Source organism: Meleagris gallopavo, chromosome 10 (genome assembly GCF_905368555.1).
Source record: "Meleagris gallopavo chromosome 10, MGAL_WU_HG_1.1, whole genome shotgun sequence".
In the NCBI taxonomy this organism is placed as follows: domain Eukaryota; kingdom Metazoa; phylum Chordata; class Aves; order Galliformes; family Phasianidae; genus Meleagris; species Meleagris gallopavo.
In genome coordinates this window covers 12,481,504-12,505,001 of record NC_139413.1, presented here as the reverse complement: position 1 = coordinate 12,505,001, position 23,498 = coordinate 12,481,504, and the positions used below count along the sequence as shown (strand labels likewise).

At 38.6% G+C, this 23,498-nt stretch overlaps 1 long non-coding RNA gene across 1 annotated transcript in view; it reads left to right on the top strand.

The window, feature by feature from the left end:
• Positions 1–9,062: 9,062 nt before the first annotated feature.
• Positions 9,063–23,498, top strand: part of LOC104912271 (uncharacterized) — a 51,289-nt gene continuing 36,853 nt past the window's right edge. Inside the window, exons 1-4 of the long non-coding RNA XR_014885237.1 lie at positions 9,063–11,484; positions 19,142–19,269; positions 19,796–19,928; positions 22,781–22,854. This is a non-coding gene — a long non-coding RNA (uncharacterized LOC104912271). The remainder of the gene's footprint in view (positions 11,485–19,141; positions 19,270–19,795; positions 19,929–22,780; positions 22,855–23,498) is intronic.

Sequence of the window (23,498 nt, the reverse complement as noted above, 5' to 3'; positions counted from 1 at the left end):
AAAACAGTCTCTTCAGCATGCTCTGCCTTGTAATCTGAATATAACCTTCAGGGGCTGGCTTTAAGGTTACTTGGGTGCATTTTTTGTGAACGACGGTTTGTGTTGATAAGTGCCCCATTTCCTTCTCTCCTCCTCTGGTAGTTCTTATAGAAAGGTTTGCTTGGGATCAGTATCTTTCTCCAGTGATGCTGATTGAAAATAATCTGTTTTCCTGGTTTGGAGCAAATTCTGATAGACCTCAACCATTTTTGGCATAGTTGTCTAACCTGTGTTTTTAAGCTTTGAAAGCAGAAGTTGCATAACTGAATCTGTTAGAAGAAACTTTGTGTCTTAAATTTCTTTTTGAAATTTATATTCATATATGAGTGCCATATATAAATCAAATTCCTCTGTTATAAAGGTGAAGTTTAGATATGTGTGGTTTAGTTACTTCTAAATATATGGTTTATAGTAGATTACTTTCTTTTCTCCTAGGTGGCTCTGTAAGATTCGTAACTTGCAGATTCAGTGACTTCTTGGACTTTCCTCCATGTTTTTTGTCATCGTTCAATGGCCTTAGCAAGTTCCATGATTTCAGAACTCCTAGGGTACGTGCTGTGGAGTGAAATGAGTGCTGTACTTTCTTCTGAGTCTCTGATGCCCTAGAAAAATCTGGGTGCCCTCTGCTCTTTTTTGAGATAGTTTCCGTATTGGAAGTCCTTAGATCTTATTTAATTTTCAGCTTCACTTAATGTTTAGCAATTGCTGGGATTCTGATTAACCAACAACCTTGTACTATGACAGGAACTTTTCAAAGGATGCATGTTACATTTTGAAATGTTTTAGAAACTATATTAAGCTCTGAAAATTCTTTATAATAGTAATTAAAAATCGGATGTTACACTTCCAGTATTTTTGTTAGTATACCTCAGTAATACTTGATGTAGAATTCACTGAACTTTCAGTAGGATTAGAGTTTGGAACAACCATTGTTTTCTGTGCAGGAAAAACTGAGTCTAGACTTCTGCCCTTTAGGAAGTTGTTTCTAGGCAACTGCTTCTGAATGCTGCTGTGTTCTCTTAGCAGATGTCTGTTCTGCTCTGCCAAAAGGAGAAAATGTTCATCCAGATGTAGTGGCTGAGTATGCAAGGGAAAGGAAGAAGAAAGAGTAATACAAATATTGAATTGTTGTACAAGAACTTCAGCTCTCCAGAGGTTAAGCAGTCTTGGAGGCCTTCCCTTCTGAAACATGACAGCACAGGTAGGGTGAGGGGGCTGAGATATGTGGTGTCTCCTCCAATGTCTCCCTACACATCTTTTTAAATAATTTTTTTTCTGTTTTCAAAAATGAGTTGGAATTTTTTAAATTACACTTTAAGTTTTAAAGCTCATCAAGCAGCATTATGAAGGCAAGCTGTGTATCATTATTGGGCCAAGCGATTCAATTAAATGGAAGTTACCTAAAACACTGAACTTAGTTGTGACTTAGCAGACTGATTTTAATAGATTTTTGTATGGATTATTGACAACCGTAAATACAACTATGATCTGGGTTGGTATGGTCTGTAGTACAGACTCTCAACAGATATGTTCAATAGGTTTACAAAGTTATCTGTGCACTGAGTTGCTATTCTGTCAGGTAACTGAATGCCTCTTTACTAGTTTTCTGTTACTCGGAGGCATTAGCTCCTTCCACTACAGAGCTGATGGTTTAATTTGCTTGGTTTGTGTGAAGGTACCAAGCTCTTTACTGACTTCTTCATTGTTCACCTGGGACCTTTATTTGGTAATTTTGTAAGTGTTAAAATGCCTTACGCTTATTAACATTTAACCTTCCTCTTTTGCAATCATTTTAAGCAGTAAGAAAGATGGTACAATTCAAATATTTTGAATGTCAGCTTTGTTCCAAATTTGATATTGCTGCTTGCATTTAGATGATAATCCCTGACACTGCCTCACTGCTATAACAAATTTCATTATTTTGGGCAGATAATAAAGTTATTTTATTATCCCAGGAAATAAGACGTTGCTAAAACCTCTAAGAAACATGTAACAATCCTGATTCTTGCACAAACTATTTTAACACCAATAAGACTTGGAGTTTTATATCCACACGCTGAATATTTAAAGTTGATGTAGGTTGTTTGCAACTAAAACTTTTCAGGCTCCTCCTATAAATAAATGCAGTATGATGTGCTAATCTTTGGTGAGTCATATCCATACGAAGGTGGCAGATTGCTATCACCTGGAACTTCCCAACGTTTTCAGAAAATGCTGATTCAGCGATTCCGAAAAATGACCGGTGTGCATCTTGCACTGGTGAAACTGAAAGTATTCTAGGGACTGATAGGTGGATGGCAAAAGCAATATACTTAATGCTTGTAAAACTGTAATTGGATTTTTAAAGTCTCTAATACGTACAACTACCCAGTTTGCTTGAAAAAAAATGCAATCCTTCAATAAGCAAAATGCGATGAGTTGTATTCTAATAAATCAAATTTAATGAACTGTCCTACATCCTTCTTTTTAATACTATGTTATATTAAATGTTTAGCTACACACAATAGGCATTTCACTTGAAATATGTTGATGCTAACAATATTAGCATCCCCTCATTAACATGGCTAGCAAGGATAGGAAGGTGTTGCAGGTACGCCTTTTGTGCTGCAAGAAGCACACTGCAGCTACCAACAGTATTCTCATCCTAAATTCAAAACACAGTAGTAGGAAGAAAGTGAACTGTCCCAGCTGAAATAAGGGCAAATCTCAACTTTTAAATGCTTTTTCAGCCTTTACAGCAGAACTGGTGTGGATTTTAGATATTGGTAGAAGTACTGATGAGTAGCTCTTGGCTTTAAGCTAATATCCACTGTTCATTGAGGTAAATGCCCATATGAAGCTGCTGAGCTTCTAGACACTAGTAATTACTAAAATACTGTGTCTTACACAGATACAACATAAGTTAACTTAATAAGTGCATCGCTTTAGAGCAGCATCTTATGAAATGGTATGCCATGTGCTGCCAAAATAGTGAATCAGCTTCATGGGCTATGCTGAATACTTTGTTTAAATAAAGTTATTTAAATTCCTAATGCCTTTTCTCCTCTCAGTGAGTATAAAAATAGTTTTAACAATGAGTTAGGGATGATAGTCTTGGGAATGCTGATTATTCTGCATAATATTTTGAAGTTTTTCTCCTACTTTTAGATTATTGTGGCATTTTGACGTGTTACTGCAGCTACCATTCCAGGTCCAAGCATGATTTTTCACGTATAACTTTTTTTAGCCTAAAGAAGTTTTTCCAAGTCCTAATAGCTGCATCTTAAGAGGTCTTAAGTGGACTGAACATTAACTTAACAAATTGTTGCTGGACTCATTTTGTCCTGTCTGAAATCCTGTGTTTTCTCTCTGCTTCACTCCTCCTCGTGTCCTTTCCTGTTTTTCTGTCTAGCTCTGGCTAGATATACAAAACCTTAAGTAAAAATGAATGCTTTTTCTAATACCTGTCATCCTTTCTCACTAAGAAACAAAGGAAAACAACATACCAGTACCTAGAGCGTTTTATGCTGTTTATACTTTGTTGCTTCTATTTATTTTATTCTGGACACATTCTCCTGTTTTCCTGCCTTTTTGTCCCTGAGTACTACTTTTCCACTGTGAACGACCCCTGCACCCTTGCTGTGGGCTGTCTGTGGTGGTTGGTGAAAGTGTAATAGTACTGTGGCAGTTCAGGCTTCCAAGTTCTGCTTTTAGCCATCTGCAAAGGAAAATTTATTAGGAGCTGTTTGGTAGAGGTTCAGAAAATGCTTTGCATTCCTTGGCTGGGATATTCTCCAAATGGGAAGAGCTGAACCCAGAGAGCATTACTTACTAATGTGCTGGTCTTCATCCTGCATGCAGTGCTGGCTCCAGGAGAGCTTACTTGCAAACACATCAAAGATTGTGTGAAGGGAGATGTGAGCAAGACCCAATAGTATGTGTGGAATGTTGCAAGATTCAGCAGGGAGCAACCAAGATAATGCTAAAGTGTAGGGATTGAGAACATTTGGGGTCATGCTTTAAATGTCTGCATATGCATGATAATAAGAAATCTCGAGTTTTACTGTGGTGGCACTAACACTTGAAAAACACACCATAAAGTGTTCTAATCTATTGATGTGGAAAAGCCAAATGAGGCTTCTTGAGGTTCTGCCACCTACCATCATCATTGCCTGGGCCTGCTTCTCAGGCTAGATACCAGCTGGGTATTGCAGATTTAGTGATTTCCTCCGTGTTTTTAGATCACAAGAATGGTATAGATAATACTGAAAGGAAGGGTCAGCAATGTGAAAGGGTCGATTAGCAGAAGGGAGGATGATTGCCTCTGTCAAACAAGGAGGGTGCATGTGCTCCTCCCAGGGTTTTCTGAAAGCAGTTTTATTCAGCATGTTTGCTAATGACCTTGAAGGTTAGGTTAATTTGGTATTGATCAGATTAACAAATGTAAAATGTGGTAAATAAAAGCAATTAATTACAAATACTGGGGGGGGACATTAGCTTACTATTGAATTATAGTGAAGGGAAGTTTAACATAAGGAGCAAAATGCCAGAGAAATGCTCATATCCCAGGATATCTTATGACTGCTTTTTTCTTGTTGAAGAGAATCATAGAATCATTTGAGTTGGAAGAGACCTTTAAATGCCCTCTAGCCCAACTGCTGCTGTGAGCCGGAACACCCACAGCTCAATCAGGTTGCTCAGAGCCCCATCCAGCCTGGCCTTGAATGTCTCCAGAAATGGGCCTTCCACCACTTCTCTGGGCAACCCGTGCCTGTGTCTCACCACCCTCATTGTAAACAAACAGACAAACAAAACCAACAAACAAAACCTTTTCCTTATATCCAGTTAAATCTCCACTCTTCTAGTTTAAAACCATTTCTTCTTGTGTTATCATAGCATACCCTTCTTTATTATAGCTCTGCTTTAGGTCCTGGAAGGCATTTTTAAAGTTCAAGTATCTCATGCTTAGCAAGCTTGCTTGAAATTCTCCTATCAGAAAAGCATAAAGAGGAAGATTGTGGTAAAATGCAGTTTTACATTTCTTGGTGCAAAAACTGGAAACGTGCAGCTCAAGAGGACACTGTTGTGCAGAGCAGGCATTGAAGCTGGCCTGCACCTTCTCTGAGAGATCTTAGGCCTGAAGTCCATGCCACAGCCGCACAGCAGTACTTCTTGAGAGTGCTGCCTTCTGGTCTTTGGGGCTTTATTTAGCAGTAGAAGCTGAAATGATCTTTCATACCTACATTTTAAAAGCGACTATTCTAATTGGTCTGATGTGAGGTCTGCCAGTACATACTGCTATTTGTTGGCTCTTCCAGCAATAATTCACAGTGCTAACAGGAGGAAGTTCCTGTCTGCGTTGGCTCTAACACTTGTGTGGATGCTTTAAGCAAGTCCTTTCTCTTGCTCTTCCTACTACTTACGGCCTTCACGTATATTAAATGACTAACTGAAAGAGGTGAGGCAAAGCAGCCTGTGTGCCCCCAGACCTCTGGTTTTATGCAGCTGGTGGAGACAGCACAGCAGCTCCCCTGCAGTCCATCCTCATCCCATGGCTCCACTGAAGAGCCTTTCACGTTTCCTTATCAAAATTAACATTAGCGGGGAAAAAAAAAAATCTCTGTTACATAAATTGCAGCTGTATCGCCCTTTCCCAGGTGCCTGTTTTGTTTTTAAGGGAAATGATAATAGAAATACTGGTGGGGAAAGACAGAGCACAAGCAATTCCCACTCTTTCCTTTGAAGTGAGCAGTTTAAAAATTGGCTTCTTTTGTTAGAATTCAGGGTAAGTGCTTTTCAATAGATGAGATATACTTTTGCTCAGTTCTGATGGACTCCACCAAATCAACCTCCCACTCAATTCAATTAATTCCCTCCCCCCTGTGTGTGAGAAGCAAGGTTTGGATATAAAAACACCGAATGTAAGATTAAAATGTCTACAGAGATGATCAGAAGGGAGTCTGTTTTAATAACCCTCTCAGATTGCTGTGCATGAGATGTGGAAGTAGGAGGTTTAATCTCAGTGCAGTGCCTTTACAATTATAATCAGAATTGAGCAGGGTATTGGTCAATAGGAATTGTGCTCCTTGGGGTAGGGAGAGTACTGTAACAAGAATTAAGCCTCAAGATGTTAGGGAAGGAAACCATCTGCAAAGAATAATCAGCTGCAGTGGTATGGATCTCGGGTTCATGGAAAGAATTGTTCAAAACAAATAAAAACCCCCCAGCAAGAGCCAGCAGAAAATTCATGGAGACCAAGGTCCTCATAGCGTGAGCGGTAAAGAAACCCTGTTTCCCAGTGCGTAATGCTTTCTTTGGTGGATTTTGACTTTGAGGTACTTACAGCTGGTGTCAAGGTAAAAGGAAGAATTTTTTCATTTTGTTTCCTTATGGCCAAGACTGGTTCCTATAAATCAGTGCAGGGTGCAAAAAAAAAAGTTGTCATTAATTTTAGGCGAGTCATGGAAACATGTAAGGTGTTAATTGAAAATTCTGCAGAGTTCTTTCCTCCTTAATCTCCCAGGCTAAAAGCTTGCTGAGTTGTTTTTTTTTTATTTTTTTTTATTTTTTTGTCACGTAGTGTGTGTTTAGTGTCTTTTAAATTATTCTTGGGCTGCTGCTGACTGAGGTATTACATAGAAACCAGGCTTAAGACATGGTATTAGTTTTTGATTGTTTTCCCTTTTTTTTTCCTATCCACATCTATTATGTGCATTATTTGAAATGAGAGATTAAGTGTGATTAATGTGAGTTCACTGTTCCTCAAGTTGTGCTTTGAGATGGGAATCTTACAGTATCTCTTAAGACTCTTAGAGACAACGGAGATAAGGTGTAACTTTATAAGGTGCTGTAATTCCGTGCTCTACAGGTGCCAGTAACTTAAGATTCTTGCTAATTCAAACTGAATTACCATTTCTTAGGTAATTAGAGTGAATTTGAAAGTTCAACAGAGAAAGATGATAATTTAGAGTTCTGTAATTTATGTTTAGATACATAAGACTAATAAAACGGGGATAAAAATTTAAGATGAGCATTATAAATTCTGTGCGCTCTGTGCTGAGAGGGTGTAGACACAAACTTGTGGAGTGTTTGGCCTTCCCAAATATCTGATTAAGGGTCTATGAACACAACATGAAAAACAAGAGCACTAGGGTGGCTGTCTCTTTATTTTTGAGCTACTGCAAGACATATCTACGCAAACAGATCTTCTTGTATCTTTTTTTCACACTTAGGTGCAGTTCTGAAAGAGAAGATGTAAATGATATAGACGTGAATTTTGACAAAAGATGTCAACTTATTTTTCATACTCAAAAGAGAGGAAATTTTATTAGCAGAGGTCACTTGACGAAACAAAATTTACTGAAGTTACAGTGCATATTTGTGCTTTGCAAACTGTCAAAATGCAGAATCATAGAATGCTTTAGGTTGGAAGGAACCTCAAAAATCACCTGGTTCCAACCCTCTGATATGGCAGGGTTGCCATCCACTAGATCAAGAACTAGATCAGGTTGCCTAGAGCGCCATTCAGCCTGGCCTTGAACACCTTCAGGGACGGGAGGTTTCTGACCCTCCCCTCTGACAATCCTATGAATGCTTAAAGCCTGAATAATATAGGTTATTATTCAGGCTTTAAGCATTCACAAGATTGTGTAAACATTAAAATTTGAGTTTGTTCTTTATGCAAATTTTCTATGGGAGTGTTTTCCTTAATGTCAGATAAGTCTGATTTTTTTTTTTTTAATATCAGTCATTAAATAATGAAGGACCAACAATGATTAAATTTCACAGTATAGATGCCACATTTGTTATAAAGAGAATGCGTATGTACAGTGTGCAGCTTAGTCAGTGTTTCCCTTAAGTAAAACCTTAGTCACAAGATTAAGATACTTGAAATTAGCATTTCAATTTAAAAGTAAATTTTATTTCTGAGAACTGACAGCTGTCATGTCTTTTAAATAATATATATAATCACTTCAGAATAATAGAACTGCTCACTAGTTGCAGTGAAGCAGGATCAGGCCTCCCCGAAAGCTGCCAGGGAATGCATAAGAGGACATCATAACACATCTTACCTAATTTTTACAAGCATGGCATGCAGGCTCTTGTTCATCACTGGGGAAAATACGTAACTTATAGTGGTGACTGTGTTGAAAAATAGTGTTTTGTAGCTGAAAATTTGCTCTATAAAATATAATGTTACTATGCTTTTTGTATCTGTTGTAGTTTCCAAGGAAATCAATAGAAGGCATTTCTTTTGGGGCAGCCAATATATGTATGTCTGTTAGGGCTGCAGGCAAATGACAAGACCTGGTTGTGAGGTTAAGATAACTGAAGCTGTGAAAAACAGTTTGGGTCTGAAGTAAGAGGTTGCTCTATGTGAGAGCTAATACTGAAGTTAAGTAGTAACTGTGAAGATTATCTGGATTTCAGAAGGTGGGAAAGGTATGTTTCTTTCAGAAAAATTCAGAAATGCATGAGGGAGACTTGGCTGGAGGGGAGCACAGTTTCAAGACTGGCAGCAACTAGGAGCTGCATCAGAAATGCCATCCGTGCAGGGCCAGGGTTACCTGGGTAACAATGTCAGAAACACCAAATTGGGGCACAGAGGCTGGTGAAACTGGGACTACTGTGGGAAGTGTCACTAGGGGCAGGTTGTTTATTGTATGGGACAAAGTGGGAGAATGAAAAAGAGGGTGAAATACCAGGACAAGATCTTATAAAATACACATTTCTTGTTTGGAAACCATATGACAGGCTCCCAGTGAGCTCCATCCTTAAGCATGTTGTGCCCATCCCCAAGGCGCCCACCATTCTCTTAACAGCTTAAGATGCCTTTGAGGCTTTTCAGGTGCTGTATTATTAAGATTGCCCTGGCGTTGTTATGGAGTGCAAACCCACACAAGAGCATAAAGCTGTCTCTTGTAGAGCAGTACGTAAACCTGCTGTTGAATGGCAGGATCTGCCTCCAAATGCAGGACTTGCAAGTTGTGGCCAAAAACATGTTGAGCTGAACACAGTGTGAATATTCTGAAGTGAAAGTAATCTAATTATCAGAGTTCAGATTTAGATAATATTACCTTTGTTTTAAAATAACATTGATCTTAATGGAATTCTTGAACTTGAGCTATTTAAGGAATTGCCATATTAGCAAATTATTATTTTTTTTTAAAGTTGCTTTCATTGCAAAGGTATACACTGCCCTTATGTCCCAAACAACAAATAAATGGGTGTAGCAACACAGCCTGTCTGCAAACAGTGTTGCTTCTCCTGCTTCAGCTTTCCTGGAGCCTGAGGGTGCAACAAGCTGTGGTGCCTGCCGGTGCCTCAGCACCAGCTTGAAACACAAATGAAAGATGGCAAGCAGTGCATGCCCCATATGGGATGAGGACTGACTGCAGGTCTCACTTGTCCATCCACCGACACTGATGTGTCTCACTGGTAAGCAGGGCTCTGCTTGCAGAAAAGAGAGCAGGGCTCCTGAGGAGGAGGAAGGACTGAGCGGAGCTTTCAGTTGCTTCAAATATCCCTGGTGGGGGATTATTTGGATGATTGCAGGATCATTTGGTGGCTCTCTCTCATAACACACCTTTGAACCTAGACTGCCTTAATCTAGTGCTGAATAGAAGTTAATTTAGAGCTATTCAGAAGCTAATTTAGAGAGATTTACTGAGCTCTCTTCAAAGGAGCAGTCTTTTAAGATTCCATTTCTAAAACATGATTTTTCTTTTTTTACTGTGATTTCCAGGCTCTGCCTCAGGAGAAGAAAAAAAAACAAGTGCCCTGGTTACTATTGTAACATGTTAGATGATGGTTACTTGATTTTTTTTTTTTTTTTTTTTAGGAGTTCTTCTGGAAACACCAATACTTGAGGCATTGCAGGGACAAGCTATGTGTGACACACTAGTGTGACTTTTGAACCCACCAGTATAGGCAAAGACACCTTCCTGGGCTATCCCATGGTTTTGGGGATGCACTCCGTTCCCGTGGGATTGGAGAAGACCTTCTCTGGGCTTCTGGCTCCAGGCTGTAGTCTACTCTTGCAACCACATCACGCTGCTCACTGTGCCAACCAAAGCCTTTGCATCGTTTAGTGTATTAGACTCTGAATAACCAAAAAGTTTCTCCTTGCTAAAGCTTGGGTCAGTTGAGGAGATTCTGTGAGCTATGCTGACAACCCCCAAGCCATCTGAAAGGAAAATCTCTTCCACTGTCTGTCCAGCCCGGGGAGGCCAGAATCCCATCTGCTGTGGGGACTGCCTTGGCTGAGTCCATAAGAATGTTAAGGCCGGCATTGTTCCGCAGGATGCAGCTGAGGAGCAGTGGCAGAGTGCTGCTGTGAGCATGGGCAGCTCCAGAGAGATGCCAGCAGCAGATGATGGGGCAAGAGGAGCTTGGGTTGCTCGGCAATACCCTGTTGGCACAGCTCTGTGAGCCCAGAGATTAGAATCCTAGAATCATTTGAGTTGGAAGGGGCCTTTAAAGGTTAGCTAATCCAACTCTCCTTGAATGGACAAAACACTGGACTAGCCAGGCTTTTGTCATTCCTTGTACAAAAATGCACTAAACATACGGGGAGCCTTTTCCAGTAGAATTGTAGGATCATAGAATGGCTTGGGTTGGAAGAGACCTCAAGGATTATCAAGCTTCAAACCCTTGCCACAGGCATGACTGCCAACCTCCGTATCTAATACTAGACCAGGCTGCCCAGGGCCCCATCCGACCTGACCTTGAACACCTCCAGGTGGTAAAAGATGGGCCATAATCTTTTTGTGAGAAGTACTTGTAAATTACTTCTTACAGGCAGATTAGTAACTTCTTAGAAGGGAAAAAAATTTAAGAAAATGCTTTGCGTCAATTTTAAAATGCAGAAAACATCCACTTCCTTGTAAACTTTATTAGTTAAGTATTATCTGAAAGAAATGTCAGGCTGACTCTTCACAAATTGTTTGCTGCTGATTCTCCTGTTACTTTATGGATGTTCTGAAAGTCTTCACACCAGCTGCTTTGGAAAATTGCTAAATCTGGGGGCAGGTTTCATTCAGTAGCATCGTTGTTGTGTCAGGTACACACAGTTGAGTGGGCTGGTCATGTGCTTCCTGTCTGTCAGCCCATCACTGTTGATAGGTGCTTGAAGGAAAATTGCAGTTATTTTATGCAGCACTGGATGCTGAAAGTTCATGTGTCAGGAAAAGAGGGACATGGATGAAAAATCTTTCATAAGACTATTTTTTTTTTAATCTGCAGAATTTCTTTTTAAATGCTACCCTTTGAGGGGCAGTTATCTTTTGTGGTCTTGTGTTAATTTGGACATCCTGATGCTCCTTGAAGAGGATGTTATACTCGGTCTGGACAATCTCAGGTGGACAAACTCAGGTGGTTGCTTTTCGGAACTGTTGAAGTCCACATGAAGGCTGGTGGAGAGCTGCGGTGCGCATTTTCCCGACTTCACGGAGGTACAGCTCATTGGTAAGTGCCCGCTGTTGATATCTCTCTTTTAACCACTGTATATGTTGATGTTTCTTAGCTGTAGAGTTGTGCTGCAAGGTCTGGCAGTAATACAAGAGCACTATCCACCACAGATATCTTGAAAGCGGGTTAGAGCTACAGCTCTATATTTTTAATGATGAAACAAACTTCCCTGGCTTTCCTTGCCTGAAAACAGCTCTAACAAGCCAAATTACTCACACAGGTAGCTTCCTTGAATGCAGTTTGTCCAAGATGATAAATGCAGAAAGCTGTGCTAAACCTGGATTAGAGGCATCCTGGAGTGTTTCAAACAGTCAGTACCAAAAGGTTTTGGTATGGTGTGTTACAGCATGACAGTAACATGACTGATTTGCTAAAACGAACAGTTTGCCATTTATAGTGCAGGACTCAAACTGAAGTCGTCTTCCTATTGGCTGTAACCACAGCTTGGTGGGCTCTTTGGCATGATTCATATCTCCTAAATTTAGCTGCCTAAATAGTAGGCATCTCATCTGAACCAGTCATCTAGCTTAGCCTCAAAATTAGTCATCAGAGATAAGCAGCTCAAGGGTCATTCTGACCTGTGCTGTGTTAGGGAGGTTCTAGCAGCGACTGGGAGGTAAGTCAGCTCAGGAGAAAACTGTTTTTCACTTGTGACTCTCAATTCAGTGACTTCTGGCAGCAAGGCGAGAGAAGGCCCATCCTTTGCTCTCTGTTTTCCAGAAACATCTTTTCAGCTATCAATATCTTTCCTCGTAATTGTGAAAAAAAACATGTTTGTTTGAAGCACTGAACTGAGTTTTCTTGCCGTTATTTTTTGATAATTTCCTCTTTTTTTTCTCTTAGTGTTTCTTCTGTGAATTAGAATAATTCCATGGTTGGATGAAAAAGTGGAAAGAGATGTTCTGTACTCTTTATTTAAACACATTTTTCCAGTAATCGATAGCTGAACTAAAGCTATGTGTTTCAGTGCTTTCTCCTTTAAAACATAGATCAAACAGTGCTGTGAACCCATACATCTTCCCTGTCAAACATTTAATTTATTGTGCTGTTCATTTGTAACTTGAGACTAGAGAACTATTGGTTGACAAAAGAGGATGGATGGCTTTTTTATTGAGTCCTTACACAGCTGGCAGAAGATAGCAAATGGAGGAAGGAAATGTGCAATACTCATTTCCAAATTTCTAATAAATCGTGGGTGGATCGCAAAGGGTTTATGCTAACCTGTAACTATCACATTGCATTTTCAAAGGGTTGGGGGTTCATTATCATTTGTCTCGTTCCCTGTGGTTAAACTGAGCATCAGAAAGCAGGTTAATAAAACTTACACAGTGACATACAGCATCTATTATTATGGATATGTAATATCAACCATTTTTAACTTAGTTTTAGCTCTTGTCTCATTCCTCTGGAATTAAAGTAATGTTTAAACAGTTCTTGTTTGGTGCTACTTATCCTAATATACTGTAAGAGCTCCTTTTTCAAGTCCTCAGAGATGTTCAAGAAATGTGTAGATGTGGCACTGAGGGGTGTAGTTAGTGGTATGGTGGTGATGGATCCATGTTTCAAGGATGGTCTTAGTGATCTTTTCCAACCTTAATGATTCTATGATCTTGGGAAGATGCTGTCAGCAGCTCTCTTCTTTGGTAGCAGCTCTTGACACTGAGTTGGTTCCTGCACAGGATGCTGCTGTGGGCAGCACTTGGAAGCCAAGATGGAGCCAAGATCTAACCATTTTATAAAATGCCCAAGGAAACTGGTTCGAGCTAATCATTCCCTGGTTTAAATCTTAATTTCCCCCCCCCCCCCCCCCCCCCATAATGAAATTGTAAATTCCATCTCAGGCCTTGGGGGCTTTCGACTCTGATTCTCTGCTGCATTTGCAAATCAGCATATCCACCCCTTCTTTCTCTGTATAGGTAAGGACCTTAGTTTTGTTTGGTAATTTTACCTATTCATAATGTTTGTATTCCTACCAAACCCGAAAGTATGGATATCCCCACCCCGAATTTTGTCTGCTAGGTCTCTTGCACTCTCAGCATTCAGTGTATGCTCTTACTATGATTCTGAGTGGGGAAAAAAGAGTAATTACCACAGTAATTACTGGATTAGTAATCCAGGAAAAATTTTTAGTGTTTCTGAAGTGAGAATGTTTTACCACTGTGATACTTGAAAAAGGGAAAATCAGGGAATTTCACCCTTAACATACATAAATTTAAAATACATATATTTTTTTAAAATGATTTCTTTACCACAGGCTATCAGTGGGTATAATCCGTGCAATCTGAACTTCAAAGTACTTTATCTCATAACAGTAGAAGACTTGTATCCAGTCACTCACTAAAGGGAGACAAAACCTATTTAGCATAGTAATTAGAGATTGTGATGGGTGTCAAATTATTCATCTTGATGGGTTGATTAGAATATAGATCTGTATTTTACATTTCTCTAACATTCCTGAGGTTTTTATGTTTCCCTTTTTCCTCTGGTTGATCTTCTGTGTGTGTGTGTGTGTGTGTGTGTGTGTGTGTGTGTGTTAAAGATGTTATTGCAGTTTGCACACACGTGCACATGGTATGTAATCTCAATGGCAATTAGCAAAGAGCATCTACTATGCTAAAAGAATTGTTTCAGCAGAAGGTGAATGAATGCATTATATGGTAGTTCTCTTAAGAATTTAGGACAGCGTACATATGAAGCAAGTGCAAAGAAAGGAATATCTGAGCTTTTTGAAAAGAAGTGAAGTTTCTGCTTGGCTATGCCTTAATGAATGAGCTAAGTCATGTTGCTTTTACCTACACAACATGAATGGCCCTTCAATCAAAAAATCCAGTATTGAGGACTAAATGGTAGTCAGTATATGGCTGCAAATGTCAAACACAGTATGTAGTTTCACAGCCTGTAGTCCTCATGTACCACAATGTTTTCTGGGTGAGTCTACAAGCAGTTTGTTACCTTAGCCAAAAGGGAAGCCGAAGCACTGGGGCAGAGCAAAACCATGTGTCAAGCAATATTAAGTTCTCATTCTGGCATGTCAGCATTGCTGGAGCTGATTTGTGAGAAGCCCAAGAATTTGTCTGGGAAGTATGAATTATTGGACAGGTGCAGAAGTCAAGTTCTTCACTTTGATTTTCACCAGATCTACATGGCTCATCCCTATCACCAGTATTCATTAACACAGTGTTAATGACCATTCTCAGTAACTTCTCCAAATTATTCCTGCAGTTGTCTCTAAAGGGGCAGATTAAAGCATGTTAAGATAGACGGTCTGCGCTAATACCTTTTGATGGCTGTGTGGACACCAAGATGTGGGCAGGTATCAGGAATTAACTGCCGAGGGACTGCACCTGCACACAAGGATACCTTGCATCTACAAACACAAGGCTTGCATAGCTCAGTGTGTTAAGAGACTTGGCAGATTCAATGTCTTCACAAGGAAATTCTAAACAAAAATTATGCTCCAGCTACTCCATACAAGCATGTTGCAAGTTACTTTTCTTTTTAAAGAACTGTGCTGAACTTAGAACTAAGTAAATGGGAAAAAAAAAACACATAGTTGGGTAAAGATCTGTTAGAATTAAGTTGCAATTACTGTAAACTACTTCAAATATTTCCAGTTCCCACCTCTTATTTTATTTCTTTCAATACGTAATGGACTTGTTCAAGTAAGTGAAACAGACTGCTACAGCAGCCCATTGTGTACTTTGTTTTTGCTAACCTTTTGTCTGCTTTTACATCTTGTCACTTTAGCAAGGAGATGTATGGGGAAAGCCTTCTTTCAGACTGTTTTTCATTTAGACTTGTTGCAAATTATTTGACAGGCTTTGTTTGTCCCAAGTGCATCTCCAAGTTCATTGTAATGGGTACCAGAGTCCTTGACAGCATTGGTAGGTAAAACATTGGGTGTCTATGGTATATTTAGATATTCAACAATAGGTTTTGAAGTTCCAGACGTAACCTTGGCCACACAGCATTCCTCTTCTCCCTATAACATTTTACAGTTTTACATACATTCTCCTTTTTTCCTCGCAAGGTAATATAAAACTACTTCCCCAATCTTCTAAATGTCAAAGATGCACACTGGGGATAACACAGGAAAAGGTTTTGTTTAAAATAGACTCAGCAACACTGAGGCAACTAATGTTTTATTATGTTGCCTGGGTAAACTAACCCTAAAGCAAATCATACAGGAAGATGAATATGTTTTGAAGGCCTTTGAGAACAATGATTATTCTTCAAATGCATCCTAACTTCAGAAACATGCCTAAAAAATATTTTTTTTAATTTACACAGAGAATACATAAAGTGTTTGCTATCTTTTAGAAAAGTTTCATTGCTTGCTTTATATGTGAGCCAGAAAACCTAGCTCTGTATTTGCACCTGCCTAAATATTTCATGAATATAAAAAGCTTAGGTTGATGCTCATAGTCAGTTTCACTGCTGTTCAAGAACATGCACTTATATGTGGCTTATATGTCACAGCTGTCTCCACGTGTAGGAGATAAAGCAAGCCTCTATCCATGCATTAGATATTGTGTCTACCACTTAAATTTCAGCATGCCATTGCAATGGAGTATCTTAGCACAAAGATGCAAATAATATCCCTTCAAGATGTTTCATGGCTGAGCTCCAATCACACAAAGCAACATATCCTTTTTGTTACTGCTGTCATATTTTCTTTTTCAATATCCATTATGAACTTTTTCCATAAGTCAACATATTTCTTCTCTCCCTGAACAATACAAAAATAGTAAGAGAATAATAGTTTCCGAGGATAAAAAGAATACTAGACTTAGCTACGTGTTTTAGATCTTCGTTGGATGTATGTAGAATGTGTGCTTTTTGTTTAAGTGTTCTTAGTTTGAAAGAGTGAGATGGATTGTATTTTCTTCATTACTGTCTTTTTGGTGCATCTTCACATAGGAATGTGTTTGTCTCTTGGGAAGTTGGCAGTGTAAGTGACTGAAAAACTAGCTAATAAATCTGGGATTAATAGGGCTGTAGACAGCAAAGTACAGAGGCGTAGGAAGGATCACCAGCCACTGAATGCTGCACATCTAGAAACTGTCAATAGAGAGTATGAAAAATGCAAAGGACAAAGCAAAACTAGCAGAAGTTCCAGCTCGTTTTTTCTGCTTGCTGAAGCAATCTCTCACATCAGCGTATCCTGGTTCCCTAGGGAAGAGTTGTTCTTAGAGCTTGATCTTGCTTCTATTCACAGCCGAAGAAAGTCTCCTTTTAACCTAAAGTGGGTAGGATCAGATCATTAATGATTGTCTCTCCTGAAGTAATACCAGCAAAAGTAACAATGCATCGTGATACACTACACTGTGCATACAACGTAGCTCTCTATTCTTGTGTAAAAATTTGTTCAGATTTAGAGATATTTAGAGATTTAAAGCTGATTTTTCTAGTTATTTTAATTAGTGGACCAAATGACAGCTGCTGTGCACTTGTGGTATTGAGGACAAATCCTATCTGGGGGGGAAAAAATGTGAAGAAATTTTCTGTGCGCTGAATTAAATCCCTTGAAGTCGACTGTGGCCTGGAATGTAAGTAAATTAACATGGTGCTCTTGAATTCAGTGGAGCCACACTGGTGGCTGTGATTGATAATCATTTAATAACGCAATGAAATTCCTTGTTTATTAGCACAAGGATAAAACAAGAAAGGGAGAAAAGCTGCTACATTTCTACCAAAACTTATCAAAGAGATGAGAACTGCTAAAGATTTACATCTTTGATGTACTCTTCTTTTACCTAAAACTGCCATAAATAGCAAGAAACAAACCTATGAACCTCGGAAGTCCATGGGTACACAGAATTCTTTCTGGTTGGAAGGGCAATGTGAAGGGAGATACTCAGGATGTAAGGCAAGCATAGCACCTTATTTACTATTGCATAAATAATCCTGCTGATTATAGACTGAATGAAGTGTGTGGTTAAGTGGTGATGCTAGGGTTGGACAGAAAATCTTGACCTGTAGCATCGTCTGAAATAATGCTGTTACGATTTGCTCTTAAGCAAAGCTGAGTTTCACTGATGGACATTGTATTGCCATCTAGAAGAAGGTTTCCACAATGTATGAGGCAGAGTCAGAGCCTTAGTGTGATTCTCCGGCAATGGGTGAAAAAAGATTATCATAACAGAGGTGGTTATGCTTCTTTGCACCCTAGGGACTCAAATTCTGTGACAGGATTAAGATTTGTTTACATCAATCTAATTTGGCACTTGAGTTTTGCTTTCTCACAGCCACACTCATCACTAAGACTTTGTGTAACAAGCAATAAATGTGCTGATCATTGTTCATGCTGAAAAGTATGGCATACATCTTCACAAACACACACTTGTACAAAAAGACCTACCTTTGATTTAGTGGGATATGAAGCTTACTGCTCTGGCCTCATTGGTATTCTGTAGTGGTTCTTTATTTAGTTTTTTACCTGGATGATAAGAGTCCTCACAACGTGGATGTTGGATATGCAAAAAGTGCAACTTCTGATTATTTTCCAACATTAGCATAAAAGGTTTAGACTCCGTGGAGAAAGTGCTAATGCCGGATCTTGCTATAGTTTTCTTTTTATACTTAAACTCTTTCAGTGAGCATCAAGTATAGACCCCTGTGTAAGGAGGGAGACGTATTATTAAGCCCTATTATGGGTCTGAGGCAGCCTGCTCCTTGGCTTTCCAGAATAGAAAAGTCGCATTTACATTAAGTACTGAATTTACAAAAGCTTTTTATTTCCAATATTGCACTAATACTGAATTTATTTATTTATTTAGAATGCATGCTCCCTCATTTCACTTTCACCTTGTGCAGTGAAATCATGCTTCTTGTGGCTGTGACCCCAGAATCAGTTGCTAGAGAAATAAATGTGGTGGCACAGATTAAATCCTGGATTTCAGCACAGAATTGAGTGCATGGACAAAGGAGAAGATAACTGCCTTTCTAAAATAGAAAGAAACATTTATTAGAAAAATCCATTTGTTTTTGTCAGCTTTGTTTGAACAGATTGTTCCAGTATCAAAATCTCTAGTTAATTTCAATATATATATATTTAAGTTTTGCAGCGATTTTGTGCTCCTGGGTCTTGCCTAGTTTCCACTTAGATAAGCTGAGAGGCTTACAGTACTTTCAGTGGACTTTGTTTAAAACCTCTGTTAGAAACTCCTCGCGTCTGGCAATAGTAAACTGAAAAAGCAATATTGATAGTAGGAGTTTGTCATGTAATTCACTTTCAGAGAACCCAGATCCAGAGTGTGCTGGACTCTGAGCTTTTCTTTTCTCTCAGCCTCTTTTAAATGCAAAGGGAGAGAATCTTTTCCTAGAAGCACTTAGAACATGGTTTTAAACCATGTGCTGAGGTATGAGAGTTCCTTATTACCCAAATATCTGGAAATAGGGCCTTCATTGTGAAGTTCCTACACAATTTTAGCACTAATGTAACAATTATATCTGCAAATGAGAAAAATATGTTCTGCAATAAGACTTGCCTGGACTGCAAATTAAAATGTTTAAAGAACATCATTCTTTAATTTTAGGCTCACCTGTAGTGGAATGTGATTTAGTAGATTCCTTATCTACTTCTTGCTCAGCCTTTGCTGTCTAAACATAGGATGTGCTCTGCTCAGGTCCATGTGCTTGCTTTCACTGTTAGGGAGAAGCTGGCAGCTCTGAGGGGAGCAGAGTGAAGCCAAATACTGAACTGCGTGCTGGAGGCTGCTGTTGACTACAGAAGGAGTAGAAGTGACCAGCTGAGATCAGCTTCTAGATGGGTAAAGCCAGGTGAGATGCATACTACCTCTAGCAAATGAGGAATGTGTTTGGAAGCCTTTCTCTCTGATCTTCAGGAAAATACATGCAAGAAGCTGAAGTCCAGCTGTCAGCCAGAAGGTTGCATTCTCACTGAAAGTGGGTTTGATACTTGAAGGGGAGATAGATAATTAAGACTTCATCTTCCAAAATATTAAATATTGATTTGTAGACATTTAGAAGCAGGCTTAAAGCTCTCCTGAGAACTGGCAGCAACTGTAAAAGATTATAAAAGATTTTAGTTTTCCGTGTAGAATTTAGCATTTATTTTTTGTTTAAAATTTATGAAACGCGGGTAAAATAAATCAGGAGGTAATGTCTGGTCCTCTCTGTGCCTACAAGTCCTGCTGCATGTGACCGTACAGAGGCAAAATGGATGTATGTTTTTTTTTTTTTTCAGTTTTGTATTGGCTTTTGGTTTATTGAAGTGTCAGGGGGTTTATAAGCTCTTCAACTCCAATTTTTATTGTTTTATCCAACTACTGTCACTTCTTATCAGTATTAAAGGCAGAAATCAAAGCACAGGACCCATGGGAAGCGACGTTTCAAATGTACACCATTGCTTTTCTTTGTCATTGTTCTGAACTATGCACCCCCTGCTCCTGACAGCGTACCCACAACAAGATAAGGAGGTAAGTTCACACTTTGTTAATTCATTTGTGAATTAAACAAAGGTTTCAAAGGTGTTTTCTTTTTTTTTTTAAGCTAGAATGTTGGTTTTTTTTCCCCACCTCCCTACTCCTTTTTTTTTTTTTTTTTTATGATTAGGGAAAATTGATGTAACGCAAGAGACCCTATACAGGACATCTTTGCCTTAGGCAATCAAACCACTTCCTCTTCAGCCTTCCACTAATTTTCAGTTGGGAATGTACATGCTTGCATCTATTCAAGGAGGCAAAAATAAAGTATTCTAGTGTAGCTGTTTCTTACAGGTGGCTTTCCCTGAGAAAAATGACCCAGCTTTATTAACTGGGTTAGAAAACCTGGCTCTAAGCATGGAGTATGTTGCTCTGAGTCAAGGCAAGCAGGTGCTGAGCTGCTGCATGTGGGACACAGCCGTGTGGAGAGTTCCATCTGCGAGGTTACTTGGATAGCTGTGCCTCTGCAGGAAGGAAATAAGTTGAAAAGGAGCTGTTAAGAACTTTTTTTTTTGCTTTTACCTTTTCTTTTCAGCTGCCTATGTGATGGAAACCAAAATGAATTTTACCAGTTCATTGTATTTGGTTTAACAAGTATATTGAATTTAAGAGATGACATTTTCTGTGTTTTCTTCACAGTAGTTTCAAGTTGATCAAATCCATTTCAGATTGTTTCCTAGCTTATGCAGACTCACTTTAAAAAAGTGTAAACAAAACGTGTGTTCATTTTACCACTGGCTCCATTTATTAGGTTTCAAAGGTTCATTTCCACTATGCCATCAAGTGCAGTAAGGGGGGAAAAAAAGGAAGAGCAATGACAGAAAATCTATTTGACAGAGTAAATAGTCTCTTTGCATATGTGTGTGTATATATGGGTATATAGGTTTATGTGGGTAATGGCAATGGCACTGGTAGAGCAGACGTGTTTTAGCATTACAATGACAAATCAGATGACACACTTCAAAAAAAAAAAAAAAAAAAAAAAGTTGTTTATTGGAGACATGATTATTTCCTATCTACAGCAAATGGAAAATTGACTGAGACGAGAGAAAAAAGCAAGTTAAGGTCCAAATTGAAACACTAAGTTATATCCATGTGGCAAGTAAGAAGTAATTAAAAAAAAAAAAAACTCACCAATTTTAAAGGGGAGAAAGAAGAGGTAATATAATTAAACTCAATGTTTAAATCTTACTTAAAACTCTGCAATTGTCAGAAGCAGATATTTCATTACAAAGATGCTGCAGTGGCATAATCGGGGGGAAAGACATTAAGGCAAGGCAGGCAAATCTATACATTCACACATTTCATATTTATTTTTAAATAAGCATACAGGATATTTTTAAATCCTTGGAATTAAATTAAATTCTTTACCTTCTTTGACTATTTCAGCTGGGGTATTGAGCCAAGAGGGAAATATACTTCATGTTATTTTCATTCTGACATTTTTATTGTCAAATGTTGTGCACTGAGTTGAATTTTGTTGTGCTCAAGTTTAGATATTTGAATCTTGAGGTCTTTTTATTCATCCTGTCATCTGTCATTGATGTAACTGACTTCTGTGACAGCACTGACAGGATTTATCCAAGAGTTTGCTTGATGATACTTTATAAAATCAAATATAAATAAAAGGGCCATCATCTGGGGGATATGGGATTGGAAGCCAGTGGGTGTTGATAGTTCGCAGTTTTACAAAGAGCTATTCAGGAACTCACCCAACCACCTCTTACAGATTTATCTCTTTTTGTGTATGACCATGTTCGTATTCCCTTCAGGTCGAGGTGCAAAATGTCATGTTTTTTCTTTTTTTTTTTCTTGTTCTTTCTTTCCAAAGACTTGCCACATGATCAAATATGTACCTGCATTTTTTTCCATGACATTTCAGAAATACTAAATATTGTATTCTGGTGATAATGCTTTCCCAAGAAGGAAGGAGATGGCCCATTTAATAATGTATACTTCATTTACAGCATGGAGTGTTAGCCAGCTACTTGTGATGATACCTCTTCCGGACATAATACTGTTATGTGCAGAGTTCTAACTACATTTTTAAATAGAACAACAACTGAATGATACATTCAAAATAATTCATGGAGAGGAAATAGAAGTATTTCAGCATGGGAGAATATTTATGCATTATTTAACAGCAGTAATGTTTGAATTCATACATTATGCAAATGCCGTTGTAATCAGGAAAATGAAAGAACTTGGACTGCTGCAACATCTTTAAATCTACCATTAGGTACTTATTTGTGCATATCATTTAATACTGCACAACATTACAGTATGTCACTTGAAGAGAGTTATCAGAGACCAACAGGTTATAAAAAAGAAAACTGATGAATTCCAGATTGCTACTTTGATGCTAACACCTATAAGTTTATCAGCAAACAAAAGTAAAGGTTTTAATGGTAATTTACATAAAACTCCTCTTGCGGAGACAAGTTACTGGGCTTTTACGTACAGTTCACATTTTGCATTGTGATCTTTGCCTGTGCTCACCCACACACAACAGACCAGCAAATAGTGTGGGCTGACACAGAAAGAAAATTCTATTTATTTTCTTAATGTATCAGCAGCTCAGTCCCTAACTATCAAAACCAGCATGCCTGCTCATCTAATGCCAAGTAGCTTTGGCTTAGTCTCCTATTGTCTTCAAGATAAAGTATAAAAATATCAAATAGCCTCTATTTGATGAAAGGCTTTTATAGACCTTCCTTTTTACTACTTAGATCAATTTTATCTTTGCTTAATTAAATATAGAAAGCCTCATGCATACATGTGTGTACTTGATTGCAGCATCCTTGAGTCACTTTTCCTGTATGTACCATTCTTCGTGATTTTTGCAGTTTGAGTGTGCTTACGTGTCTTCTGTGGAAAGAGGAGCAACGGCTTGCCATGAACACTGCCCACCAAATTGGAAGTAAGTGTTGCATCTAATCTTATTTATTTTTCCTACCAAACTTTTTCCATGTTTAGTGTTTTGAGAGGGCAGATGAATGAAGAAGGAGCTTCGTAGCCAGCCATGGGTTCTGCCAGGTGCCTTCTTGCCTTTTACGCCAACTTTTGGGAAGATGCTACTACCAGCAGTCCCAAAGATTCATAGTGATGGAAGGTTTTTCTCTTATAGTCCATGAGTGAACAAAATTTCTTCCAAAATATTTGTTACAAAACCCTTAATTCTTATTAGTATTTCTGTTAATGATAACACTGAGAGCAAATAGAAATGAAGAACATCTGTACAGAAGTGAGCAAACCATTTTCTTAATCCATTAAATGAAAGTGGCCCATCACTTGTCATGGAGTTATTTACAGAAATGGCTAGTGGAGATAAATTTATACTCTGATTTCCATGTTGAATGGCAAGCAAGAAAATTTGCATGCAGATGCCATCAATCCAGCATGTCTCATAAACACTATATTCATGTAATAGCTCAGAAAATACTGAACAGATCTTCCTGCAAGTGAGTGGCATTTGGACTCAGTTTGGGTACTCACCAATTTGAATCCAGTCCACAAACTGGAATTTTCACTGTGCTAGAGTCTTCCAGAAATTATTACTTTTTA